The sequence below is a fragment of the Fistularia commersonii genome, chromosome 3 (genome assembly GCF_037954325.1).
Source record: "Fistularia commersonii isolate RoL2024-O1a breed Wild chromosome 3, RoL_Fcom_v1.0, whole genome shotgun sequence".
Classification (NCBI taxonomy): domain Eukaryota; kingdom Metazoa; phylum Chordata; class Actinopteri; order Syngnathiformes; family Fistulariidae; genus Fistularia; species Fistularia commersonii.
The window spans coordinates 15,237,892-15,245,995 of record NC_141286.1 but is presented as its reverse complement, the minus strand read 5'-3'; positions in this window follow the sequence as shown (position 1 = coordinate 15,245,995).

Sequence of the window (8,104 nt, the reverse complement as noted above, 5' to 3'; positions counted from 1 at the left end):
ATTGTGTTTATTTTTCTGTCTTCTTATTTCTATATTTAGTTTGGTCTCTGCTCTGGCTTCTGCTTGCTGTGTAGTGAAAAGCCTCTGTGACCAGGCTCCTGTTGGTGTGTAGTGAATAGCCCTTGTGAGTTGGTTCCTTTTGCTGTGTAGTGAATTACTCTTGCTATTGTTATCTGACTACGTTTTCTGTGGAGTGAATTCCCAAAAAGAATGCTTGTTTATTGTTTGGGTGTAGGTGTAATATTTAATATTCCCCGTGGGGTGTTGCAGCCACAGCTGACTGGTGACACTTATTTTGTTTTCTTGTTAGGCAGTCCATCCTTGTCATCTCCATTGTTTTTCTTTATCAGAATAAACTCATGAACATATAATTTTACCCGAATTATATCTTAATAAAACTGACTTATTTCTGCTCATAAGCTTCCTTCCTTTCTTCTGTCATTCATTCATCAACCTCTCAGCCAGGGTACTCTTCATGGCCTTTAGGTGGGTTTCACTATCTTGTGTTTCCTGTTTCCAGTTTTTCTTTTTAAGTCTTCATTGTTTTATGTTCCTGGATTCACAACTGCTTTTCCACTCAGACTCATCCGCCCCAAGTTCTCCCCACCTGCTCATCACCCCTTATCATTCTCTCTCTAATTCTCATCTGTGTCCTGAAGAAAACTAGCGATGGTAAAACAATAATTGTAGATTATAAGGCTTTAGATAATGACTTTGTCAGTGCCTTGGGCAAGTGAAATGTCATGTCAGAATTCATTAGCCCTGCTTTAAATTGCCTAAACTGATGAATACTTGTCTGGTTATGTCAGACAGCCAATTCAACAGGGAGAGCCAGGGAGACCAAGCGTTCACAGAAAAATCTTGCGTTTTGTAACCATTTTATTCTGTTTTGATAAGAAGTTTATTTATTTATTTATCTATTTATTTGTTTATGTATATCTTTTTTTATCTATTCATTTAATTTATAGCTGCGCAATGCAATGTGCCGATTTCAACATCTTGGATGGAGTCAACAATATACAAAATACCAACTACAACATACACTATTTATTTATCCATCCATCCATCTTCTGACGCTTATCAGGGTCTGCAATACCGACTCCTGAGGTCAAGGGAACTGCACTCAGGGTCGCGGGGGATGCTGGAGCCTAGTCCGGCTGTCATTGGGTGAGAGGCGGGGTGCACCCTGGACCGGTCGCCAGTCAATCGCAGGGCCGCATTCAAAGACAGACAACATTCACTCATTCATCCAGGCGATTTTCCTAATGTTTTTCCAAATTAACCCCATACATGTTTTTTTGGAATGTGGGAGGAAACAAGAGCACCCAGAGGAAACCCACGCAAAAACTGGGAGAACATGCAAACTCCACTAGAATCGAACTAGGGTCCGTTATGCTGAAGCGTTAACCACTACGCCACCGTGTTGCCTATTTATTTATTAATCTCTTTATTTTTTTCCTCAGGGCCAGGTTTTTGCACACTTTGCAAAAAATATGTCATGCTTTAACAGCAGATACACAAACGGTGTTGCTTTTTAGTGTGTAACACTCAATGCTTAATGATAGACTAGATGTGTATTTCAGCCAGTTAAAAATACTAATCTTGAAAAGCATACTGTTTCCGTACTGGTTGGCCTCACATGCCTTTTTCACATTTTCAATAGTTATATTACAATGTGCATTTTCCAAATGATTCAAACTATCCTGAAAATGCACCCTATATCAAATGTTGGCCAAAGAATATAGATATTTATGGCATTCTCAATCCACTTCTGTTCAGCATCAAGTAAACAGAACTTTTAGTCCTGTCACAAACAGGACTTTTTGATGCTTTTTGATGAACACAAAAAAAAAAAAAAGGAAAATACTTTTTTGTTATGCTGCAGAACATAAAATCATACTAATAATTGTCATCTGAAAAGGGGCCTTTAACATCGGTGAGCCAAAAGCATATTCGTACAATTGACTTCTCCTCCTCCTCTGGCTCTGGCATTCAGCTGATTGACAGCAAACACACAGAGAGGTGACATGCTGGCTGCCTCATATCAACCAACTCAAGTGTTTAAGAGGCTGACAGCACCTTTCAAAAGCAAAAAGTACAAGCAACACATTTGTTTCCATGGTAATCGCCTTCTACTCCCAGGAAGATGATGTCTGCCTTTATGTGTGGGGCAAAATCTTCGCAACATGTCCGGAGCTAACAGTCCCTGAGCTCGCTTGGGTTCACACAGCGGTGTAGAAAACATCTCAATGGACACTTCGGGTACAAACAGATACCCAAACGGTAGTAAAGCTAGAAGGAAGATAGCAGAACTGTGGAGTTTTAAGTGGGACCTGAGTGCTCTGCTTATGTAAGTGTCATAGCCTGTGGTGCCAGGGATTGGACAGCCTGACCGAGGGAGGATGAGGTCGACCACTTCAACCTTCTGCATCAGTGCTCTGCTAAACAACACATCCGCAAACTCTTTCAGGTAAATAGTTCATGTGGGTGTGTGAGTGCGGGCTTAAAAGAAGTCATTTTTCAAGAAAGTAGTCAAAACTCAGTCCGCGCTTTTTCAACCAAAGTACCACTGTTTTTAATAATTTAGCGTCAAATGGGATTCTGGGAAAAGAAGTCAGACAGAAACTTGTAAAGTTCTAAAAATGGTAACAACCTAACAACCTAATGCTGTTTGCTGACCAGCAATTTCATGACATGGGCACAAAAAGAGACGGTAAAGTGATCCATAAAGCTCTCTGCCAGAAGATGCTTCTAGAAGAAGTGATGTTACAGATTTAGGGATGGTTGATGAAGGTCTGAGTGTAGCTATGTAGACCTATGGTGTAAGCAACAAGACCATCCAACACGTATGTGGAATTGAAAATACACACATTATTGTCTTCTTCATTGACCGCACACATCCTCCTTATCCTGTTGTTGACCTTTTTGTCATGACAACAGCACTTTGCCGCTATTATTATGATGACACTCCTTCAGCCACCTTCTGGCCAACCAACCATCCACTAATACAAACAATGCAAACAATGATGGCATTCAGATACAAGTGGTGAGGAATATAAATGGAAAATAAAATCCTCTCCAGCTAACTGCTATTGTCCCAAAAATATATCTCTGATGAAGATGTTGCATTGCCTTGGCGCAGTCACAACATGACCCCGTGGCCTTGTCCGCAGAACTGAAGATGACCAAGAATTTTCAGAGGAATACTCGCCACTTGTTACAGTCACCTGAGACGGCTTACATGAGCAAGACCCTCCCTAAAGAATTAATGTGAACGAAATTCGGACAGTCAAGTAAAATTATTTCCTCATTGCTCCTGGTGTCTGCATTTTCATTATTTAGTTTTGAAATAACCATCAAATGCAATGTAACCCTGGAGACGTATGTTCTCAGACCAAAGGAATGTTAGATGTGTTACCCATAGATACTGTGTTTTCATCTCTTCAGATAATAAAGGGTATTTGTCTCGGTCCAACTCAGAAGCCTCAAGATGAATCTTTTGATGTTAATATCCATTAAATAGTAACATTCAATGTGTAATCCTTAACGTGTTCTGTTGTTGACAAGCATTGCCACTTTTAAATACAACTAAAGGAAGAAGAAAGCATGCACAGGATCACTTTTTGCTCGTAGGTTATCCACGCTTATATTTATTTCATTTCAAATGTGTTGGCCTCTGGAATAATGGTGCATAGCAAGGCCAGGCTACAAAGAAAAGGAAAAGAAAAAGGTCTGAGGACCTTGTGAAAGCAGAAACAAGCTGTGCACTGATTTTCATGGTATTTTTCGTCACCCTGCCTTTGCATTTGATGTATTAGGAATCAAAAGCTGCACATCTGTGGTTTCTATCTTCAATTATGAAGTCAGACATTATCACATTTCTGTGGAAAGAAACAATTTGCCTGGGTTGCAGTGGTCAGGTCAAAGTCGCATTCTCAAAGGAAAAATCTTAAAAAAAGGGTATAAAATGGTAAGAACATTCTGTTCTAATTGTTGTAACGCTGCACGGCCATGTGCTTGTAGCTGTAAACAAATATAGATGGAGAATTTCCATCCAAAGCACTCCAACTGCAAAGTCCGAGAGGCTGTGATCATCGTCATGAAGTTGAAATAAGTGTTCACAGTGATATTTATCAGGAAGCAGAAGACACAGAGAAGATAGACATCTTTGCAAGTCATTTCAAATGATGAAAAGTACACAGCCCTACAGATTTTACTTCCTGTTTGTGTAGTAGAACATGCGGCATAAATTATGTCATTTACCCCAGGGGGTGAACCGCAATGGGGATACAAGGACCCTGTTGCACAAAAAAAGCATCTTCAAATCAGCAGCTCTACTCACAGCTCATCCTTTTTTTTTTAAGTGAAATTTATCATATGACAAAAATCTTCAAATGTACTGAAGATACACTGTAGATGCAAAACTAAAGTCATTAAAAAACTGAAGATGGCTTCTAAAATGAATATCTAACTAGTTCCCTGAACGAAAAACAATCAATAAACTATCCACAAACTATTGTTATCATTAGTGGGTAAATATAAACTGAAATCTCAAAATTTGCAAAATGTTCAATTAAATATCTCTTTTCCAAGACAGCCAAACCCAAACAATATCAATGAATATAAATACGCATGTCTTACTTCATGTTCTGATAACAACCTTTCACCTGGATTTTAGGTAATTTTAAGCTATTCCACGTAAGGCAAAAATAACAAGAATTAAGACAGGAGCTGAAGTTCCAAACAATGATGAAAAGGAGGGATACACGACATGCGTCTGTAATGTTATTCAATTTAGACAAATATTACTTTTTTGTTGAATAATAATAAATTAATTGAATTTGGTTCAATGTAGAAGTCTTTATACTCTGTTTAATTTGTACAGAGCAATATAGACAGACAAAATTGCTTGAATGGATAAATAGACAAATAAATAATAAGTAAATAAAAAGATAATGGCCTACTCAGTAGTGGTAATAAAGAATAGGTAAAACCACAACCAATGTTGTTTTTCACAGTATTGCCAGCTAGGAATTCAGGTATTTTGTGACTTTATGTTTTACAGCATTGCAGGATTTGATTTGGACTTTAAATTAACAGTAGACTTAAAGAAAAAAAAAAAAAAGATTAGCTCTTTAAGCCATGTAAATGAATTTGAACAGTGTGTCAACTTGACTTGAATCAGAATTATTTATTAAAGGCCACACAACAGCGTTGGTAGAATTTGTTTTCGGTACAGCACATAATGCTCACATCTCTCCTGTGTCAGTTCCACCGTCAACAATACATACAGAAAATCGTGATCGGCAGACGATACATCAAGACATTGATTGATTCAGAGTACTTATAGCTATTGGGAAAAAACTGTTGACACACTTCCAGGTCTCCGGATCTGTCTCCTATCCAGAGAAAACAACTCGTTCAGTCCAGACATCATCCTACATCTGCTCCATTGCTGTTATCCTTGAAGAAAATTTGACTTTAATAAAAAGGGCCAGCAGGGAAGGCAGATGATAGCAAAGACAGAGAAGTGTGCTTATCATGAATCCTACCGCTGCCTGGAATCTGCTCAGCTGTGGAGGTTAGAGCAAGATTTCAGGTGAATAAAATAAAAGGAAGAAAGAAAAAAAAAGATGGGATTGAGCCAAAGGTACGATAACAATGATGAGCTCTATCCACAACAGTCAGGTCGACTGATAGCCTGCAGCCGCAAGGACAGGGATTAAGTTAAACCTAACCGCTGAAATGGTTCCGTCATCAGCCCTGAAATAAGAAAAGAGGGGATCACTGTAAATTGCCATCTAACCTATAACAGTAAATGGTTTCCTTGATATATGAGAACTAACACTGTTATGAAACAAACTGATCATTGAAAAAAGTTACAGCACATTGATAAGATTTAAAGAAATTAACCTAGGCCTATGCCTCCAAGAAAAGGTGCAGATGTGGCAAAGAAATTCCACCTGAAATCGGACATGCCTGTGGGAGTAGAGTGACTCCAGCGCACAAAGCTGCTGCCTTGCCAGATCATCTGCAAAGATTGCCTCCTTCACTTCAACACTAAAGGTCACATAGGACACCCATTGCATGATCATCACCATTTAGGCACCGTGAATATCAGTGGACACACCTTTGCTGCGCACCTGCCACACAAGAAATTGCTATCAGACATAAATAGATGGAATTCCTCTTCCGTTTGACTGCTGCCCAGAAGACTAGAATTTGGAGAAGTAGCTTACATGAGAAATGTAGGGTGAGAATAAGGCAAAGCCTGTCAATCCATTATAGAGTCCCTGGTGCACAAACCTCTCCAGAGTCTTGAAGGGTTGTTGCACAGCTGACCTGTCTGACAAAACACCCTGCAGCCTCCGTGGCATCTCGACTCATTGGAGGTCTGCGCGAGCTTGACCCTTGGAAAATCCAAGGCTGTGCTCCACCACAAGCACCTTATTTGAAGATGAATATATTGTTGTCTTTTTCATATTTTGTGCTGTGAAAACCCTTTTTTGGTGGGGGGAGGTTGATATGATGTATATGGATAAAAAAATATCCCGAGTGATATCAAGACTTCGACGGCTCTATATGACATCACAGCTTCTCCTCACAGGGCAAATGGATAACCCGCCCTGCAGGCTTCCCCTTGTGACATCACAGTTTAAACTTGACAGCTTTCCCTTTCACAGTGCGGATCACAGTCGGTGAAATCTTTTGCCATGTCTTGCACTATGTTGATGAAGATGTGCTTGTGCGCTCAACTTCAGCACAACAAAAGAAAATAAATCCTGTCCTAGTTACACGGCTGAAGTGAGCAACCACGTGTTAACATCCATGCAGGGACACTGACTATTGAAGAACTACATTGCAGAGTTGTTGCCGTGATAATGCTTTTTCTCAGGTTTGGTGAGCGGAGCTTCAGCCGGAGCAGGTAAAAGGAGGGGACAGTCCAGATTTGAATTTTTATGATCCCAGAAAATCATTTGGATGAAACTGAAATATCAGCAGGTTTTAGTTTCCAGGATCGTCTCTACGCAGAAGCCAAGTGGGCTCTATTTGTAAAGCTGAACCTGTATGTCTTTCACTGAGGATCTTCAGCCCAGAGGGATGCAAAGCCTTCAATACAGTGGTGCTTATAGCCCGTATCCTTCATTAATCTTACAACGGTGATCATTCCATGTTTGAGTTCAACTTGTTTCATGAGATTGACCCAATGGAATCAGACTGAAGTATGATTCATCCTTTTGCAAACCAAAGAGATGTTCATTGGACAATGTCGAAAATCTGCATGGGAATTGATCACTGCTATGATCCCTTTACCATTGTTGCTTTGCTGCGTTTTTGTCGAAATGCTGATACCACTTCTTTCTTTTTTTTTTTTTTTTTTTTTTTGCTGATACCACTTCTAGGGCTTGTGCCTCTGATCATGCACAGAAAATAAAACCTGGGGGAGAATTGCTCTTACATTACCTGCATAATCCGCTCAAAAAAAATGGCTAGCACAAGCAGGAAGCCTAATTTTGTGAATGCTAGAGCTTTAATATCAATTATATTAGCATAAACTCATGGCATCCAAGCCGCTAGCCGCACGAACGACAAGACAATGTTATAGTCTGCGCTCTCACCGGAAAACAAAAATGTTCAATATCCATTATGGCCTCTCTCTGTGTAATTTGCCTGTTCCCCCCCATGCCTGTATGGGTTCTCAATTTCTGTAGTTTCCTCAAGAAGACTAAACTGTAATGTGAATGAGGGGGTGAATGGTTGTGTATCTCAATATTTGGCCATGTGATTTGCAAGTGACAGTCCAGGTTCACTATCTGTTGCCCACTTCTACCTGGGATTGGCTCCAAGACCACCACTTAGGAACCGGATGAACAATATTGAAAATGAATGATTCTTTGGATGAGTGAATTGATGTGGAGATTGTTATTTCCTTGCTTTGACATGGAGATTAAATATCATCAGTAATTCTTTTGTTTTTCTGGTGATGACTTAATCTAAAGATGTGCTCTATCTAGGTTCATTTATTCATCTTTCAGGTTTCAATGTCACATTTACAGGGAGTGCGAGATTATTTTCCTCACCTATCCCACACAGAAAATCAAGG